Source organism: Barbus barbus (assembly GCF_936440315.1).
Source record: "Barbus barbus genome assembly, chromosome: 15".
NCBI classification, from domain to species: domain Eukaryota; kingdom Metazoa; phylum Chordata; class Actinopteri; order Cypriniformes; family Cyprinidae; genus Barbus; species Barbus barbus.
The window spans coordinates 12,393,334-12,415,193 of NC_136743.1; the positions used below are offsets into that span (position 1 = coordinate 12,393,334).

The 21,860-nt window shown below is 37.2% G+C and overlaps 1 pseudogene across 1 annotated transcript in view; it reads left to right on the forward strand.

Annotated features, from left to right (window-relative positions):
* Window positions 1–21,480, forward strand: part of LOC306880814 (translation initiation factor eIF2B subunit gamma-like) — a 43,271-nt pseudogene extending 21,791 nt beyond the window's left edge. The window contains exons 6-12 of the transcript XR_013785897.1: window positions 10,134–10,223; window positions 12,736–12,869; window positions 12,990–13,180; window positions 13,312–13,373; window positions 13,497–13,645; window positions 18,041–18,144; window positions 21,307–21,480. The product of XR_013785897.1 is annotated as a translation initiation factor eIF2B subunit gamma-like (transcript). The remainder of the gene's footprint in view (window positions 1–10,133; window positions 10,224–12,735; window positions 12,870–12,989; window positions 13,181–13,311; window positions 13,374–13,496; window positions 13,646–18,040; window positions 18,145–21,306) is intronic.
* Window positions 21,481–21,860: the final 380 nt, after the last annotated feature.

Consider the following 21,860-nt stretch of genomic DNA (forward strand, 5'->3'; position numbering starts at 1 on the left):
TTTTTGTTTTTTTTATGAATCTGCAAATTGTCTTTCCTAATAATGTGCTAGTTAGCCAGTTTCACGGTTGAAGTTTAAAGTCTGCTCGTCACTCCATGGAAGAGAGGGGTGGGGTCAGCAGAGCTCATTAGCATTTAAAGCAACATGGACTAGAATGGCTTGATGAAAACAGAGCTGATTTTGACAGGGTATAGGTGTTTTTTACACTACCATTGAGAAATTGTTACTAAAGTATGCTATAGACTTTTCATTAAGACCCTAAAAAATCATATCAACTTGTGGAAAATGGGCATCCATTTTCTTAATTGTTTACTGTAGTAAAAATAAATGCCGTGTAATGTGAGAATCTAATGAGGTAAATGTGACTTTTTATCTCACAATTCTTTTATATCACATATATATTATTTCAAGAGTTTATATCTTGAAATTCTGAAAAAAAAGACAATTGTAAGAATTGTGAGGGGGGGGGAAGAAAAGTGTTTATTATTATTATTATTATTATTATTATTATTATTATTATTATTATTATTACTACTACTACTACTACTACTACTACTAAATTATTGATTTTTTTTTTTTTACTCTCTGGTGGAAAAGAGGCTTCCATAATAATGTAAAATTGAAAAAAAATAAATAATAATATATTTTTTTTTTTTCCTGTTTTTTTTTTTTTTTTATGTTGGCTGAAATATATGACCTGGCCATTTCTTTTTTGGGGGCTCTTCTGAAGGACACAGGAATTCTCCGTGTGGTTTGAGAGATGTTAATGTTTAACAGTACTTTAGATACTGCTCTGTTTGTCTGAGTTGTCTCTAAGCCTTGGCATTGTCTGGATGTGTGTTTATACAGGCACAGTGAAGCCTATATGTGCAGTCCACATGTGTTAAGCCAGTCCTCATTATTTATAAGACCTGTAAAAACACTGTCTTCTCTGTGTTATAATGGCTTAACGGGATAGTTCACCCAAAATTTAGTGTCGTTCCAAACCTATATGATTTTCTTTATTTCTGTGGAACACAAAAGATACTTTGAATGTATTTTTTTTTCGTCGGTACAGTGACGGTCAATGGGGTCCAAAATTGTTTGGACCTAGTGTTCTTCAAAATCTCTTCTTTTTTTCTTTTTTTTTCACAGAAGAAAGTAAGGCATACCATTTTGAAACAATGTGAATGAAAATTATGTAAATGTATATGTAAATTATTTATTTTTATGCCTACCTAATGCATATTTTAATCTAATTTGTTGCTTATTTCTATGTTGCATGTCTTTTTGACAAACACGCACACACGTTTTGAAGTTTAAGCTATAGTTTTGTTCAGCTATCCATGGTTATACCAAATTGTTTCAAAATTAAAATGTACGCTTAATTGTAATGTAAGTTATGTGTTGGGGAAAGCATCTCTTTATTGCTTTAAACAGTTAAAGCTCTTTGTCATCACCTTACACTCTAAGCTTCTCAAATTTAAGTGGCTCTATGAATAAGTCCCTTTGAAGTTCAAAACAAATTGGGTCATGCTCATTTCTCAATGTGTTTTATTCTATGGCGTCTGCCATTTTTAAATGTGTCTTTTATCTTACAAAATCATTTTTCATTGTTACTGACAGAGATTCTTCAAGCCACAGTGCACATATTCACCTAATACGCAACAAAATGATCTCCTGCCTGCTCTGTAACACTGCAAAATTCACCAGCTGAATAGAATGCTTCCACTAACACAAACACTCTTCATGTTCTCTCTCTGGCTGTTGACAGCTATAGTCACTATGCAAGTGTAGGAAGAATTTGATTCATTGCAGAATCCTGCCTCAGACCAGTCCAATTTATAATATCTGTGTTAGACCAAACAAGTCCTACACTGGTTGGAAAATCCTTTGAGCAGATTTAGTGATTTTCTTTGTGCCGTTTTGTAATTTGGCACGAGATTTAGTTGGATCGTGTGAGAGCATGAGACAGAGCTTGAAAACAAGCTGGCAGAGTTGGCAACTCTATGACCGACATTTCTAGCATTGCGTCATCAAAAAGAGGCACTAACGGTGTTAATTGAAGTACATCTTACCGGTGGTCCTTTTGTGTTTCTAGGGCCAAAGACGGTTGAAATGTGAGATGAACACATTTTGGAAATTGGTGTCTCCATCTTTGTGTGGTCTAGTAGCAAAAACAGTTAAAAATGGAGTGTTAGTTGCCACTAGAATTGATTTTTTACAGATTGCAGTCACATTGATCTTTTTGTCTCTTAAAATTGTCTCTGAAATTGTGTTTGTTTAGTAATATTTAAATGCTATTATAGTATTTATTACCATTTATCAATTAACCGTTTATATTTTCAGTGTATTTTAATTTAAGCTCTATGCATTTGTTTTTTTTGTTTTTTATATATATATTTCTGTTTAGCTTGAATTTATTTTTCAGTTTCAGTAATTGTAATACTTTAAAACTTAGAACTTTTTAAACATTTTATTTCATTTAGTTGTGAAGGCAGAATTTCATTTTTCAATGATTGAAAACTGTTTCTCACTTCCAGTTTTAGTTATCAATAAAAACACTGAATGTTGCAGCCCCTGTCCCAATCTCATTATGATCAGATTATTTACAGATTATAGATTAAAGGGATATATACAGTGCCCTCCATAAGTATTGGAACAGTAAAGACAAAATTGCTCTGTTGGCTGTGGAGTCAAGACATTTGCAAATATGATTAAAAGATGAATATGAGACACAACTACAGAATGTCACATTTTATTATTAGCCGTTTTAACACATACATGTTTTACCAAATAAAAAAGAACAGCACTTTTAGAGTTCATCCCACTCATTGATGTGAGCATAAGTATTGGGACAGTTGAACATAAGGCAGATATAAAAGATTAAAAGCTATTATTTAGTTGCAGATCCCTTGCGCACAATCACAGCAGTGAGTCTGTGACCCATAGACATCACCAGACTCTTGGTCTCATCCTTTGAAATACTTTCCCAGCCTTTAATGCAGCCAATTCCAATTGTTGCTTGTTTTGGGGAGTTTCTGCCTTTACTCTCCTCTCCAGCTGGTGAAATTCATGTTCAATCGGATTTAAATCTGGAGATTGACTTGGCCAATCTAAGACTTTCCATTTCTTTGCCCTTATAAATTCTTTGACTGAACTGGCAGGGTGTTTTGGGTTATTATCCTGATACAATATAAAGCACTTCCCAATGAATCTGGTGGCATTTCCTTGAATATTGGTAGGCAAGATGGTTTTGTACCCTTCCAAATTCATTCTGCTACTGTCATCATACTGTGACGAGTCGGCTGCCTCCCCCCTGTCCATCATCACCACCCCGTCCCGTATTCGCCGCCCTTCACCAGGCTCCCGACGGGAGTGGGTGTGTGAGAGAGGAGGGGCGCTGAACACCTAGGGCTGGCGGCGTGTGATGAGGCGCACCTGATGTGAATAGAGCCTCATCACCGCCGCCGTCTAAACGCCGAGCGCGCCTCTCCTCGGGAGACCGGTCTCTTCCCCGTGCATGCACGCTGGTGTCCTCGTGGGTCCGGGAAGGGTGCGTCGAGGAGGACTGCCGCACCCGTTAGGCGGCTGACGGGCCAGGATGCCGGGCCGCCGAATCCCCCAGAAGCGCCGGGAAACCAGGAGATGGACGAAGCCGCGCAAGAGACGCCGCTGCCACTCGCTCCCGGCCCCGAGAGGGGAGCGCGTGCGGCCACCGGACTCCGCCCCTTCCCTGGACCCTTCCCTGACGAACACTACCCTCCTTCACTAGCCCCGCGGCACAACGAGGACACCAGATTCCCCGTTTATTTGGACACTTTGCCCCTTTGGACACTTTATTTTCCTTTTTAGTGTTTAATAAAAACCTCTCCGAGGCTTGACGCCACACCCACTGTGTCTGTCGTTGGCTCCTCCCGCCACAATACATTAAGTCATCAGTAAAGTTGAGAAGGCCTGTTTCAGAGACAGTCATGCATGCCCATGCCACGACACCACCTCCACCATGCTTTACAGATGAGGCTGTATTCTTGGGATCATTGCAGTTCCCTTTTTTTCTCCACATTTTTGCTTTCCCATCACTTAGATAAAGGTTCATCGGTCCATAAACACAGTTCCAAATCTCTTCTGGCTCACCTTTGTGCTTTTTTGCAAACTCTAATCTTGCCTTTCTATTTTTGGTGCTAGTCAGAGGTTTTCATCTTGCTGTGTAGCATCTGTAATTCTGTGTCAAAGTCTCCTGAGGACAGTAGATTTTCAGAGCATCACCCCAGCTTTCTGGAAGTTGTTGGTGATTTTACAGACACGTCTTTTAGGATTCATTTTCACAGCTTTTATGATTTGTCTGTCATCAGCTACTGTTGTTTTCTCAGACGATCAGGTAGTTGTTGGTTGCTGGTGTCACTGGTGGTTTCCAAACTCTTGATTTCTCCATGCCCTTTGTTTTTGCTAGAGCTCTAACTGACTTCCTCTTTTCTTTTAGCATCCAAATTGCTTGCTTTTCTCTCAAATTCAGCTACCTCATCTTCATCCTTGTTTGTGTGTCATCATCGAATGCAAGATTCAGAATGCAGAAGTAATGGATATAACTGATACGACACATTGCCTGCTTTTAATATCTGAAGAATTAATGCAACAGGACACAGCTGATCACTTAGAAAGACCTGTGAGGCAACTGTTCCAATACTTATGCTCACATCAGATAGAGGGATGAAACTCTAAAAGTGCTGAACTCCTTAGCTGGTAAAACATCTATGTTGAATCACCCAATAATAAAATGTGACATTCTGTAGTTTTGTCTCATATTCATCTATTAATAATATTTGTAAATGTCTTGACTCCACAGCCAACAGAGCAATTTTGTCTTTACCCTTCCAATACTTTTGGAGGGAACTGTATATTGAAGTGTACTATCCCTTTAAAGTGCTATATATACACAGACTTTCTGAAGTACATAAATCACAGTTGATAATTACATGATAATGTATCAGATGCACAATTGATCTGGTGGTCCAAAAACAAGACCAATCCTGCATACATGACAAAATAGTAGTGATCAGTTTGTAAAATGGCTTTCATCTGTCACAATGAAATATTCATTGACTCTTGGTTTACAATTTTCCAGCACTTACATACTATTACACACTAGATTTAAATTTTTTAAAAGAGACAAATCCAGAGACTAGATGGGACAGGAAGCATGCATGCATCTCAGTCTGACAGCTATGGAAGCATTAAACTTTCTCAGACAGCTCAGAGAAAAGGCATGTTAACATTGTTAAACACTCGCAGGAAAGGGAATGAGCAGCGGTGTTTAACATTGTGCGCAATCCAGCTCTCCCTCCTGAACACGCTGCTCAAACTTTACACTCTCCAGATCGACTGAGGATGTTTGAGGGTTAGGTGTGAGCCATATGTCCTGTGCTAAGATTTACCAACCCATCAGATCCAAAGTCAGTTCCTGTCTTTCTCCTCCACTGTCAGTCTGTTAGTTATTTACCCTGCCGATTCATACGAGCGAGTGCAGAACAAAGGCCCCGCGTCTTGCGGGGCATCCGGACTCAAAGAGGCCTGGATAAATTTTCTTGGGCTCATTCGATAGCGCACTGTGTAATGTATGACCTCACTGTGCTGTAACACTGCTCTTTGTGCTGGGCTTTATAGTAGTAAGCCATTAAAACTAATAGTGTAAGTCACTCACAACCCTGGAGGCCTTTCCCAAATTTTTGTCATCCTTGTCAGCTTGAGGAGGAAGCAGACAGCGAGGGAATGTGATTGATGGAAACTGTTGCAGACATTTGGTTTTACAGCAGAGTTTTAACTTGGAGCATTACAGTAAATGACATTTCATAACAATTGCTTCAAGATTACAATTATTTAAGCAAAATTTTTGTCTCTATCACACAGACAGACAGGAGACCTTAAAGGTGTCATCGGATGCCCATTTTACACAAGTTATGATTTTTTAGGATCTTAATGAAAAGTCTATAACATGCTTTGGTTAAAATTTCTCAATGGTAGTGTAAAAAACACCTTCTTTACCCTGTAAAAATCAGCTCTGTTTTCAGCACGCTGATCTAGTCCATGTTGCTTTAAATCCTAGTGAGCTCTGCTGACTCCACCCCTCTCTTCCGTGAAGTGACGAGCAGACCATAGATATTTGTAGATTCCCTATTCGACTGCTCCAGATACGTTGATGCGTCAGCCATCTCACATTCACCATAATAATCAATGAATATTCAAAAGATATACAAGCGTGTAACTTGCTGTTGTAGACGCACACAGTCAATGCACTCAAAATGGTGGATGGCTTACGTATCGTGGCCCATAGAAACAGTCGATAATGAGGCATCTAGATATATTAATCCTCCGAGTCTGCCTCTTCAGCGGCTCAGATGTCGGGAGTAAATGACGACTGCTATATTCATTATTACATCCAACAACAAAACACCTCAATCACTTAATCTGAGACATCTTGTCTTCCCCTGCACCGGAGCTGACACAATGACAGCTCTCCGCTCACTCAGGGCGGGTCTAAGGTAAGACGCTAGTGTCAATCAACTATCGTGGGAGAGGCTTGTACAGAACTACGTCATTCTGACTGGAATCTCAGAACAGCCTGATTTGAGAGAGGGGATTTTAAAATAGGGATTTAAAAAAAAAAACACTGGGTGAATTTTTATTATTATAGGATGGATGTGTACACACACTCCAACACACATTTATGTTCAAACAACTTGTAAAGTGAATTTTGCATCCGATGACCCCTTTAAGTAATTGACCCCTTCATGTTGCAAGATGGATTTGAACCTGTGGCACCCACATGAGCACTATATGTCAATGTTAAGAATCTATCACTCACTCATCTATGGGATTTTTTTGGAAATAAAAACATTCGACTCAAAGGCCCCACATTTAGAACATATTATCATTAATTGTATTACGTATTATTTAAAAAATAAAATAATATTGAAATTTATGAACAATAATTTCAATATTTTTTTTATTTTTATAATTATTAAATAGTTATAAATTTGTATTCCAGAACTGTATGTTTTTCAATATAATGGTATTGAGAGAAAATTAAATTACGGTTATAATCACATTTTGTTTATTTTTAGCATTCTTAATAGAGAGTAGAGTTCGATTATTTAAAAAATAATAATTTATGTTCTGTATTCCAGAACTGTTTTAAATAAAAAAAAAAAAACATAGTTATTGAGGGGAAATCAAAATATTTTTCCATCATATTCAAATCTTAATGATTTTTTTTTAGCATTTTAATTTAGATTATTTTAATATAATAATTTATTTTCTGAATTCCAGAATAATTCTTCAATAAAAACAATAGTTGAGGTAAAACCAAAATAAATATGATTTCAGTTTTCATCTTCAATTTAGCATTTTAATTTAGATTCGAGTTAGATTAATAATTTATTAATTCAAATACTTTTAAATTATTCTGTGTCCCCCTTTGGAAGCTTTCTGAGGCCCGTAGATTGAGAACCACTGGCCCCACTAGACTTTCATTGAAGGAGGGATTTGAGCTATATCTGGGGTTTTGAATCTCATGAAGACATAGCGACATGTTTTAACCACTCAAGCATTTTTTATAATGTCCAATACAAGTGAGTAGTTTGACTGAAAAATTGATTCGTAGTTACATTTTGCACTGTGATCCTTGTAGTGACTGCACGTCATAAACGGCACCTGTTCCTCATTGTTTGGCAGTCTTCCTCCTCCTATTCCCTGGTCTTTAACACTCATTCCTCCTTCGAAACCGCAAGGATCTGTATCTGTTACTCATCACTCCTTCAATCGACTCATCGTTCTCTCTGATTCACTCATTCTCCTGCCTGCATGTCACATGTTGGGTGTCCCCATAAATCAGTGTGTCATGTCTTTTGTTCATTCCTCATCTCCTCTGGATCTCTCCCTGCAGTCTGCGTGTGTGAGCCGAGCACATTGGTGCCATATGTAGTGGAAAACATCTGAACGTTCCTCTATCTCTGCACGCACTTTTCCTGCTTTTCAGGAATCCAGCCACTACTGGCTAACGTAACAGCTTAGTGTCATCATAATTTATTTCTAGTGTATCCACACACGCTCTGACTTGCACACAGCCAGTCTATTTTTGAGATTTGGGTGAATAAACACTGCAGCATTTCAGCCTCTGTGTGTTATCCGCTGAAGGGAAACAGTAAAGCTCTAGAGATGCGATGGTTCTCTTACATTCTCACTTCATTAATGTCACCGGGGGTGGGAGGGACCTCCTGTTCTTTGTTTACAACAGGTTGTCCAGCATGAATCCTGCATGTGGTGCATCACTACAGGGGGGAGTGTACAGTGGGGTTCAAAAGTCTGAGTAGGCAGTAGTCAGAAGTGTGTGTGTGTGTGTGTGTGTATATGTGTATGTATGCATGTACACTATATTGCCAAAAGTATTGGGTCACTTCTTCTAATGAACAGGTTTGACTACTTTAGTAATTTCCATGAGTACAAATCTTAATGTTTAAGCATATAATGATATTCTAGGGAATTGTGTGCTTCTAATTTTATTGCAACAGTTTAGACAGGACCCTTTTCTATTCTAACATGACAGTGCCTCTGTGTATAAGGCGAGGTAAAAAAAAAAAAATGATTCATTCAGTCAGTGTGGAAGAACTTGACTGGTCTGCATAAGGCAAAGTCCTAATCTCAGCTGAACACCTCCGGTGTGACTTTAAATGCAGACCTTGAGCCAAAAACTCATCACCAAACTCTCTCTCTCTCTCTCTCTCTCTCTCTCTCTCTCTCTCTCTCTCTCTCTCTCTCTCTCTATCTCTCTCTCTCTCTCTATCTCTCTCTCTCTCTCTATCTCTCTCTCTCTCTCTATCTCTCTCTCTCTCTCTATCTCTCTCTCTCTATCTCTCTCTCTCTCTCTCTCTCTCTCTCTCTCTCTCTCTCTCTCTCTCTATAATATTATATATATATACTATATAATCCAACTAGGATTGCAGTGATATAAACAAAGTTATAAATTAATAATGGTTTTTATGGTTTTTTTTTTGTTTAAGATTGTTGAGATACTACCTACAAATTATATTGTTAGTGAAAAGATTAATACAAATATATACATTTAAACTTAAAAAATAAACTTGTCAGTTTAATTATATTAAAAATATTAATTTAAAATTATTTCATTGAATTTGTTAATTCTTTGTATAGTTGTAACTTTTTTTTTTTTTTATCAATTTCTTTATCAATTTTTGCATTCTACAAGTCTTTTTTTTTTTTTTTTAACTTCATTGTGCTGCTTGATAGCCTTGAATCATTATGAATTGAGGCCACTGAGCAAAACCTTGACCCAGTAATCTTGATGTAAAGACTATTCTCTCCAAACATGAGACTGGAAATCCTCACGTACATCTGACATCTTAATTTACGTTGCTGTCTAGTCTGCTTTACCTTTAGTAACACTTTGTGTTGTTCGTCAGGATGCACTGGACTCTTTCTCCGTGTGAATCACTCTGGCCCCGGGGGCAGCCATTTTGTGGGCCTCTCGTGGCACTGTGGAGGGGCTTCAGGAGCATTTTCATGTCAATGGCAGGCTGTAAAACAGTTTGGGGGGTCCGATGGTGCTCCTGACATCTCACTACTCCGAAGCTGTGGCAGCAAATGTAATCCGGCTGAGGTTGCCATGGCCGTGATGTAAATGTATGTTAAAAAATGGAAATGATTATATTTATTAATTTTGTCTGAGATTATATGGAGATACAACCTCCATTTCTTCTCTTTCATGTCACTTTACTTGTGTTTCACTTGTTATTCTTATTCTTACTTTTATAGTTCTCAGTGCCTCAAAGAGACCAGTTAGACTGGGAGTGAGACAGGAAAATGAAAGACTGCATGGGATGGGATGTAAAGGCAAGCTATATAGTGTAATTATAAACATCTGAGGTAGCAGGGTGCCTTACAGTGTTTTTGTCAAAGCTGTTATGTATTTACTTTTTCACCATCAAGCACGTTCCACGTTTACACTGTTTTATTCTGGAGCAGCCGCAGCCTCCTTCCTCGCATTTACTGTCATTATTTTTTATTTGCACTCCAAGATTCCCGTCTTCACTGCCCTCCCTTTCTCTAACACGCTTTTTATATGTATATCACTCTTCCAGACATCCCAGAATGCTCATCAAGACCGGCCTGCTGGATGCCCACCTGTACTGCCTGAAGAGATCTGTGGTTGATTTCTTAGTACACAACAAGTAAGTCAAGATTTCCCAATAAAGAATGAATTTCTCATCAATTTACTCAAATCGTGCTGGATAACATCCAGGTCATCAGGTTTTACACACACTTCTGGAGTTCATGCTGCTTGAGTGCTGCTTTTATTAAAGCTAAACACTAACAAAATCATGTTAATTTTTCAATTTAACTTTCCACTCAAATATTTATGAGGATACTTTTTAATTTTTTTTAATGACTAAGTTTGTATTGAATCAGAAATGTGTAAAAAAAACAAAAAAAAAAAAAAAACAAGATACATTTTTCTGTAAAAGTAGTTTTAAAATGTACAACCTGAAGCACAATCTGTGCCTGAACCGCATGTGAATTTTGAACACATCACCTGCTGTTAAATATGGTTTTAGTATCTTACAAACTAATATCAGAAGGTCATTAAAATCTTATCCGATATAATTTTCTTTTCCCCACATAAAGCAATGCATTTTATAATATGGCTCATTTATTGTTGTTATATTGTATTGCGGGACTTTTAGGTGTTCAAGTTAATTAAATATTTTATATTTATATTGGGAGAGAGCGGAATGTAAGTGAATGAATGAATTTATTTTATGTATTTACTTTAGTATAATTAAAATCACTTGAATTTGAAAGTTAATATGTGAAAGTTAATTTTGTTTTACTTGAAAAGCCTAAATTAAAAAACAAAAATTGCTCTCTGCACTTCATGGCAAGCATCTTATCAACACCCCTTTCACATAACTAGTCGTTCCACAGTGTCTCTAATCCTGGAGTGGGCCTGTGTCCTCTACAGTCCACCCCTCCATTCCTCCCTCAGCTCTCCATTCATCCTCTCCAATAGCCCTCCTTTCCCCTGCCCCTCCAGTCCCCTTTGTGCTCCTGTAACTGACATTGTGAGGCCAGGCAGCCTGCTGTAAAGTGGTGCGGTGCATGGCCTCTCCCTCTTACAGACTTCAGAAAAGTGTGAGGCTTCTCTCCGCTTTGACATTTTAATTCACTCTCCCCCTGATATAAATATCATTTCATCTAATCTGCCACCCCCCTCCCCGCCCTCCCCAACTCCCCACTTTCCCTCATCAAAGTAGTTTGACTTTTTTTATGCTGCCTTTTCTCTCTCTCGTTCATTCTTTTTTCCCCATCCATCCCTCCCTCCCTCCGTCTCTCTCTCTCTGTCGCCCTTGAGCCTGCAGTGCCATGGAGTACTGAAGGAAGAAAATTGACATAGTAACTTGTTTCTCTCTCTGCATTCAGATGGAAATTCTAATCTTGCTTAAAAGAAAATAAGAGGGAGAGAAAGAGAGAGAGACTGGTTTAAGAAGTGATGTAGATTTAGAATTGCTCCAAGTATACATGATTTTTTTCAAACCGTGATTCAACACTTTATATCTTATATTATTTTTCAACTCGCATGCGCACATTCCATTATGAATACCTTGACATACTGCTTTCTAAGCAATTGTGATGTGTAATTCTGGAAATAATGATACACCGGTTTTTTTTGTTTTTGTTTTTTCTAAATAAATTAATACTTTTAATAATTGAGGTTGCATTACATTTATCAAAAGTAATAGTACAGATATTTATAATGTTATAAAAGATTTTAACTTCTTTTGAACTTTTAAATACATAAGATAATGCAAAAATGTCATTTGTTGTTTTTCACAAAAATCTTAAGCAGCATAAACATTTTCAACATTAAGACAAAATGTTTCTTGAGCACCTTATCAGGCATATTAGAATGATCTCCTAAAGATCATGTGACCTTGAAGACTAGAGTAATGGTTACTGAAAATTCAGCTTTGCCATCACAGGAATAAATGACATTTAATGTATTTAATAAGAAAACAGGCATTTTAAATTGATATTTCACACTATTACACTTTTGAATGTATTTTAACCAGGCCCAGCTCGAGAATCAAATCACTGAGGGTGCTTCTTAAATTAGTGAGGGTGCTCTAAACTTTAGTGCCGTCCATTGCTACGGGGCTAAGAGCGCTCCTTTTATAATCGCTAAAAAGCCGTCACTCAATCATGGTAGTTCATCGCGATCTCATAGTTGCGTTATAATCAGTGAAGTTCTCTATGTGATTGGCTACATTGCTCAACGCTGCAAAAACGCGTTGAGATAGAAACCGTTCTCCAAAGCGCAAAACATAACGCACTGGATAGTTTGCCAAATCTGCAATGAAATGCCATTATTACAGCTTAAACTGAGGGTGCCATTGATTTCGTTTGAGAATGCCTAGGACCCTCAAGCACCCCCATAGAACCATGCCTGATTTTAACCAAACAAATGTAGAGTAAGAAAGAAAACAAATTTACCGAATCTTGGAATAGTGTTGATTTGACAGCCTTTTATGTATTCATTACTTTTACTCTTCTGCCACAATAATGCCTTTGAATTAGTTAAATGATGAATCAATTTTATAGAAAAATAGCATATACACTACCGGTGAGAATTATTTTTGTACAAGCTCAAACCTGTGTTTTTGCCATATACTATTCTATTTACAGGACTGTCACCTCAATCAGGGGGGAATTAGTGCCGTTTTTGGTGCGTAAGCAATTCTCCAAGTCTTTAAACTCCAAAAATGTAACCGAGGATACAGAGAAGAATCAAAAACAACAGGATGCTCACCACAATTTGGGTAAGCTTCCTCTTGTAATGACTCGCATTTGCACAGTTCATATTTGTCATTCTTTTAAAAGAATGTTTGGTGTACATAATAAATGGTGACCTTTCAAAAACCGCATACATGCCTTCACAGAGCTCCTCAGCACTAGTAAAGATGAGGCGCTGCTCCAGCTTGCCCTGGAGAGGTCATGTTGGAACGATCATCATGGAGACATGAGTGAGGCCTACCATGGCGGAAAGCTACGCTGCTATGTTCACATCATGGAGGAGGGCATGTGTTATCGTGTGAACACGCTCGCCGCTTATATAGAGGCCAATCGTGTGGTGAGAACATACCGAAAGAACTGTTTCAATGGCACATTTTTCTTAATAATGTACTGTCTGCGGTTAAAATAGTTGTTTGAGACACTGCAATGGCTGCACTGAATTGTGGGATGTTTCCTTTTATCCCTTAGGTTCCAAAACTATTTGAGGACCCTCCAATCCACCCGACTGCTGTGGTCTCAGAACGCTTTTTGTTGAGTCCCATAGATCAGTCACAAATATGATGCTGTCTGTGATAAAAAAAAAAATGCATATTGTAAATGTATATTGAAATACATTACTTCTCAAATAAAGGAATGCTATCTCTTTTATTTAGGTTGGAAGTGACAGCATTATTGGGCCATTTTGTCAGATCTCAGACAAGACATCCATAAAGCGTTCAAATGTTGGCACATCATCTACAATCAAGGAGAAGGTGAAGATCACCAACTCCATCATCATGAATGGAGTCACTATTGAAGAAGGGTAAGTGATCTTTCTCAAGTGCATTCTGAATGTTTATGAGAATATGATTCAGAAAGAGGCTTTTTATGGGTAATTTATTTGTAAATCAAACTCAGACAGGATGTTTGACCAAAATAAAGTCATTTGTATTATTTAAATGGTTAAATGTAATAAATATTTAAAAACATACTAATAAACAGCAGTATTTAAATAGTTCAAATAAATAACTAAATCATGTTGCTGCAATAGATCAAATAAAGCAAAATGCATTGCAGACTTTTAGGCAAGACTTAGCATAGACTGTCAATTGTATCTTTTTTAACCAGTTATTTTAGCAGCTTTCCAGTGGTCATGGACAACCTAGAAATATTTGGGAATTTTAAAATGGTGATTTTCAGAGCTAGAGCAGTCATAAATGTCAGTATTGATTATAATATTCTATATAATGTTATATTCATATGCTTAATCATTTGTCAGTGCAATTGCTATGATTTAGGAACAAAAAAAACCACAAGAAAATCATGTAAATTTGTTGGTCAGAAGGCATTGGAACCTTGATTTAAAAATTAAAATTAAATGACACGATTTGCTTAAATGAATCAGACTTGACAGAGCCCATCCACAAGATTGACATATCGGCCATTATATATAACTGTTCCAAAATTTCGGGATTTTATCTCCTAATGCTCACTAAGTTTGTTTGATCGAAAATCTGATCTGGTAAACGTCATGTATTCTACAGCATTGATTGCAAATCTAGATTTTCAGCAGACATTACTCTTCAGTGTCACATGATCCCTCAGAAATCATTCTAATATGCTGATTTCTTACTTCTATTAATGTTGAAACTGTATGTGCTGCTTAATGTTCTTGTGGAAACCATGAACATTTTAAGGATTATTTGATGAAAGCATCTTTGAAATATTTGAAATTTTACTTTGAAATAATAAAATTTGTATACCAGTATTTTATACCAAGTTTTTACTGTCATTTATCAATCCAAAGCATCCTTAAGTTAACATTTCAAATTTTTAAATAGTAGAGTACATAGTGTACAAAGCCTTTGCAATTTCATGCTCCCCTGTGTCGTCCATACCGTCCACAATCTTGGATGACAAAGAGATTGGCTCTCTCCAGAGTATTTAGGGGTTTGGATCAGATGTTCAGCGTGTAGAAACAAAAGTTCAGATTTTGTCTGGTAGGTTAAAAGTGGGCTTGACGTAGACATAATGCGCAGAGAGACTGACCCGCTTCTGCCTGCGTGTGGTGTTTGGGTGGATGCTGCTGCTTTTTGTTGTGTTGAGCAAAAGCAGAAACTTGTGTTGTCAGACCTCTAAAGGTGTTCGCTGACCCTGAACATGCCCCCGGTACAACAAATTAACAGAAAAGTGATGAATGTAGATGTAATGATTCCCAAAGAAACAAGTGTCTTGCTACAAGTGTTACATGCACAAGTAAAAGAAGCCTCATCAAACATTCACATCTCTCTAAACTTGCATGCTTCTTTTCTGAGATCATAGACTGAACAATGAACAAAGTTTTTTTTTGTTTTGTTTTTTTTCCCACCCAAAACGGTTTAGATTTAAGCTGATTTGGGTTAATAGCAATCTTGCTTGCCATTGAATACAAACTATCCCAAATCAGCTCTGGGTGTTAAAGAAAAGGACCCTGTTAGGTGGAGACAGCTTTGGTTTAAACCAGTTTTTCCCTTCAAAAAACAAGCTTGGACCCAACGTGGCTACCCTCGTGTACGAATTAGCCTGTGCATGAAGAGTGGAGTGAAAGAAAGGATAGAGGAAGGAAAGAAAGGAACAGCAACTCTTTCAAAACATAAAAAAGTAAGAAGGGATTAGGAAATCCCTGGCATTTAAAAGCGCCACTTGCATTTTTCGTCCCTTTTGTTTGCATGTAGGAGTGGTTGTTTACAAAGCTCTGGAGGTTCGGGGTTGATGGGAATGGGGGGGGTCACAGCGAGGAGGAGCATAGTGTCAGTAATTAGTGGTATTTCAACAACTGCATCTTTGGTGGTCTCTCTGTTTAAAACTCCAATCCTTGTAATCTCCCATCTACCCCCTCTGTCTCACCCGCTCCCTCCCTTTCTTCAAACCTCGCTCGCTCTCTTGTACACACCCGTGCACCTGAATAGAGCGCCCTGCGTAGCTGCCAATAGAAACCTGTCTCCGTCAGCTACAACACGGGCCACGCTGTCCGACGCTGCTTGATCTTGAAGACAGGACGCCCAGTCCGCTGTCCCTGTTCCGTGAGCTGAAAATATAGTGTTATAGGGTCGGGTGAGGAAAGGATAAGACCCTCAGCTGTGCAATTAGCAAAAAGACATGAAAGCCAAACACTCATGGTAAATATGTTTCACCGCAAGAGAGTGCAGAAAAAGTTAAGAGTTGGCCCAGGCAAACCAAGCAAACATAAAACTGTGCAAATAAAATTTTATGGTGCCAAAGCGATCCCAGGAAAATATTATTCTTTGTATGGTGTAAACAGACAGCAGCACAGGGATGTGTGTGTGAGCGTATGTGTGCGTCCAAGTGCACATAGTTCAAAGTCAGGCTCCTAAGCACTGAGCTAAAACTCGCATACACAAATATCAGCCTTTCATTATACTAATATGCTCAAAGGTTCCAGACGTAAACTACGTTTTTCGAGAAGAAGTCATGTTGCATATAAGCACTGTCAGTGGTTCTTTACTTATGTACTTCCTGTATTATTTTAATGTAGCAAGGTATTTACTGCTTGATATCTAGTGTTAAGGATCGAGTGTTTACACAGGAAGTGTTCTGGAGTTCAAAAACAGCTGGATGGAGTGCAGTGCAATGAAGTCTTGATTCTGTTTTAATTACTTTTGACTTGAAACAATGTCTTAAAATACATTTGATGTGTATGTGCAGTAAGCAACTAAATCAATATTGACTTTGCTTTCTATCTCTGATTAATTTATTGGTCTGTGTTATTCCAAAGAAATCATTGTAATATTCAATCCTAATGCAATAACTTTCGTTTTGAGCAAATGGCTATCAGAGCATTGTTTTAGCAAATTCACATGAAGCCTGGCTTCATTCTGGGATGTTTATGTATATGACAGATTTGTAAAGTAAAGTGGGTTATTAATAGTCAAGTCGAATGCTGGAGATCAAATTGTGTGAACAGAGCTATAAAAATGGTTTGCTTAGGAATAGTGGTCAAATGATATGGGCCTTGCAAAATCTCCGAATAGTAAATTATAGCCAAAATGTTAGTTAACAAAATACGTGACCCTGGGCCACAAAACCAGTCATAAGGGTCAATTATTTTTTTAAATTGAGAAATATACATAATTTGAAAGCTGAATAAATAAGCCATTGATTTATGGTTTGTTAGGATAGGACAATATTTGGCCGAGATACAGCTATTTGAAAATCTGGAATCTTGAGGGTGCAAAAAAATCTAAATATTGAGAAAATCGCTTTTAAAGTCCTTAGCACTGCATATTACTAATCAAAAATTAAGTTTTGATATATTTGCGGTAGGAAATTTACAAAATATCTCAATGGAACATATTTATGTAATATCCTAATGATTTTTGGCATATAAGAGAAATCAATAATTTTGACCCATACAGCGTATTGTTGGCTATTGCTTCAAATATACCCGTGCGACTTAAAAAGACTGGTTTTGTGGTCCATGGTCACACATTTATTCAAAATTCACAAATATTTTTAAAATTCTTAAAAAAACAAAAACTGAAAGAGCCAAGGTAGAGAAGACTTTTGTTGCCAACACTACTGACCAAATAGACGTAGGTGTCAACAATATGACAGTCATAAAACGTCTCTCAAATACTGGTCCAACTTGTCACTATTTTGGACATAACAAGTGCTGTTTCTGTCATGATTGAGACTGCTATTCAAAAATTTGTGGTCAGTATGATTTTTGTTTTTAAAAGAAATTAATACTGTTATTCATCAAGATTGCAGTAAATGAATCAAAAGTGACAGTAAATACATATAATGTTACAAATGATGTCTCTATGAAATAAATGCGGTTCTTTGAACTTTATATTCATCCTGAAAAAATATTAAGTTTCCATAAAAATATTAAGCTGCACAAATGTTTTCAGCACTTTTCTTGAGCATTAAATCAGCACAATTAGCTTAATTTCTGAAGGATAATGTGGCACTAAAGACTGGAGTTATGGCTGCTGAAAATTCCACTTTCCCATCACAGGAATTAATTGCATATTAAAATGGAACACAGTTGTTTTAAATTGAAATAATATTTCATATTATTCCCGTTTTTATTGTATTTTTGATCAAATAAATGCAGCGTATGTGGGACTTCTTACCAACCCCAAAGTTTTGACGGCATGTGTTTGTTGTATGCACATGAAAATCACACTAACCCAACACTTCTCTCTTCCCCCAGGTGTAACATTCAAGGTAGCGTGATTTGCAACAATGCAGTGATTGGACGTGGAGCCGACATGAAGTACTGTCTCGTGGGGAGCGGCCAGCGCGTAGAGCCAGAGGGTGAGAACGCTGCGGTCCAGCACTCTGCGGGTTACACTACACGCACAAAAACACACACTCTACACTTCTGTAGGTCCGCAGTGTTCGTATTAAATCCAGCCTTTTGTGTTTGTGTTTGTGTGCACTCTCACGCCCATGTCTGCCTTTTCGTTTGTGTGATCTTGTGTGTGTATGTGCGTTTTAATCTGTTTTAATAGCGTATTAAAACCTAAGCTTGTGTGTACAATTGAGCTTTATTTTTTAATATGCTTAATCCTCGCAGTCTTAGATCACTGGGAGGTTTGTGTGCGTCTATTTGTGTGTGTGTGTGTGTGGCTTCAGGCTCTTGTATTCCGGGTGGTCCGCGCCTGGTCTCTAACCTCTCCATCAATGACAGTGCCTTAAGGCGGCCCTAAGATGTCCAGAGACTGCACAGTCTAATTGACTGAACAACAGGGTGTTGCTGCCTCGACTGACCTCCTCTCACCCCTCCTGCAACTTTTCTCCATCTCCACCCCCCACCTCTCCATCATCACTCTCGAGCTGGACTCGATTAGTTGGCCATAACCTTGAAAATGCTTAGGCTTATTGAAGTGCTCCCAGAAATCCCAAATTACAAGCTAGACCCCCCTCTACTTCCCCCGACGCACACCCGCCCTCCGGCTTCAGCGCTTTAAGTGCAGCAAGAAACCACGATTCAAAGTTATCCCAGGAAAAACCCAGAGCAGAGGTTAATGTAACCTATTATTTAAAAAGCATTGCTTATAATAACTGCAATAAATCCCTTTCAGTAGCCTTGAGGTTGACACTCGCTCCTTTGTACACGGATGCACAAATTTTACGTTAAGTCAAAGAGAGAAATTAAGTTCATTAAAGAGTCGCTGCCTGGTTTTGATGTGTCTACCCTCCTGAAATAAAAAGGCTGATTCTCCTTTGAGGTTGAGCTAGAAAATTCAAAGATTCCCACTGATGGTTATGTAGCTGAGTGTAGTTTAAATGTAATGTTGGATTAAAATTTGTTCACCAATATAGAGGGTAATGTCTGGAAACACTCTTGATATTAGAGACTTGTTTGTGTATACTATGATCGTCTATAGGATATTTTTGCGGATGCATGATTTATTTGTTACAATATATCAATAATATTAATAATATATCAATAATTACAATATATCAATAACGGACAATATCAGGCTGACTAGGCCAATATTGGAGGCAGACAATAACCATGCTTTTCCTGCAATTCAAACAGTTTGGTCTTTTATGATGGGTTACAAAAGTGCTGAGTGGATGACTCTTTTTAAAAACTGTCAAGAAACATCTGTCATATGACCCTAAGATTAAGATGAATTATATTTTACATTAGGAAAATCATATTTTTAGAACTGTGGGGAAAATGGATTTATCACAATAGTGTAACAATTAAAAAAAAAAAATCTTAAATTGTTAATGACTATTTTTGTAGCTATTTTATTTCCTTGTATTTATTTAAATTTTTGAATGTGATTTTATACATACATTTACACTACCGTTCAAGATCAGTATGCTTTTTTTTATAATGTTTTTGAAGAAATCTCTTATAATCACCAAGACTGTATTTATTAGACCAAATATGATCAAAAGAGTAATAATTCCTATAATTATAAATATTAAAAACAACTGTTCTGCTTAATATTTTTTTGCGGAAACTAACAGCATTTATTTTCAATTTAAATCTTTTGTAATTGTAAATGTTTTTGCTGTAACTTTTAGTCCATTTAATGCATCCTTGATGAATGAAGTTAGTGGTTAAAAAATATATATATATACATATTTGAATGGTAGTGTATAGATTTTAGTTATTTATTTTTTGGGTGATAAATCACAGACCGTTCTTATATTTTTGTGACATCAATTTGACTATCAATTTAAAGACATGTATGAATATGAATTCTTATACTTGTATATTAGAGTATACTGTCAAAGTTGATTTGTCTATTTCTAATTTTGGCCTAATAATAATAAAAAAAAAATTTAAAAAAAGTATCCGGACATATTCACCAGTTTTCCATCTAGTCTGTTAGTTTCATTTTGATGGTTTTTGAGTTAAACTTACATAAATTAATTTAAAATATTAGTGTTGATATATCCATCAAAAGTATTGTCGGCTGTAGCATAAAATGGAAAAATGTCAGTATTGGCCATAATCAGTGCATGCCAAGATTTGTGTTCACTTGTAGTTTATATATTACCCCCATATTTGACTCTGGTACACTTGTAATCTCTTTAAACAGCTGCTGAGTGATTAGACAACTCTTAGTAGACTTTATAGCTGTTCCACTATGGTGGTCTAATACAGTCGACTCCACACACACACTCTCTTTCTCCGTCGTCTCAGTGTCTTTTTCTCATTCACTCTCACTCTTTCTATTCCCAGTCTGTTTACTGCTACTGGCTGTTGGCATGTGTTAGCCACAAAGGAGTGATAGACATCTCATAAACTCTAGCTGAACACTTTCTCTATAAGGTTCTGTGTTCCCAGCATCCTTGTCCTTAGGGGATTGAGCGTGTTGGGTTATGGCTGCTAAAAGCATCCCTGGCCCTGGAGACGGGGGTTGTACGTTCAGGACCACCCGGCCTGCCCCTCGACACAGTGTTGTAAGGTGCAGTAGATTTGCAGGTGTTTCGGAGGTTGATGACATGTACCTTTCCTCAGACTGTTTAGACTCCCTTGTTCCAACCTTCTCTCTTTGTGTTTGTCCCTCTCGCTCTCTCTTTCTCTCTCTCTGGCATAGCACACTCTATTTGTCTTTCCCCAAACTCAGAACACAAAAACAGTCTTTTGTGCGGATTCCTTCACACTAAAACATGTCTTTATATGGATCATTAATCTTGCTCGCAAACGTTTAGTTTGGAGTAGTCACATTCGGCAAGAGGATATCATCCTTCCTAAGCGAGTGTGTATAAGCCTGACACATTTGTAAACTGTTTGCTTGTCACTGTGATGGAATGGCCCACAAAGGTAAACTCCAGATTAAAAAAAAAAAAATAGTATTTTCCTGTCTTTGATTCATAGAAACAATCATTTTAACTTAAGTGACTCATTTGAGTGTTGAATCTTAGCAGAACACACAGCTCATCTCCTTTGAGGCACGACAGATGCCTGACAGCTCTTTCTGAGAATCTTGTTCTCTCTCCTCACAGCTGAAAGAACCAATGAGGTCATTGTTGGATCAGACCAACTCATGGAGATCTAGAACCCTGGTGGAGATGGATCACAGACCCGAAGACGCCCAGATCAACCTGCTTCCATGTGCATAACCCCTGCACAGGATCCATTTTTTTATGTGTCCCAATAAAAATGGATTTATTTGTCTCAAGACTTAGTTTTTTTTTTGTTTTTTATTATTATTTCATCAGTTTGGTAGGTTGCAGCCACTTACAAAATGCCATGGTGTTTATACCATTTAAATAGTCTTGAAATAAATATGAATAGTTCAATCAATTTCTTTAATAATAAATCAATAAATGTTATTATTAATATGTAATCAAGAATACAAATTTAAGTGTAATTATTATTTATATTAACTTTGGCATTAATAAATATTGATAATAGTCATGTGAATTTATTAACAAATTAAATCGTAATAACATGATTAATAATATACTTTATAATATGGTTAATACTGAACTTTGAAAATGTAATTATTATTAACAGTAATGTAAATGATAATGTCATTAATGTTAAAATCAATTTA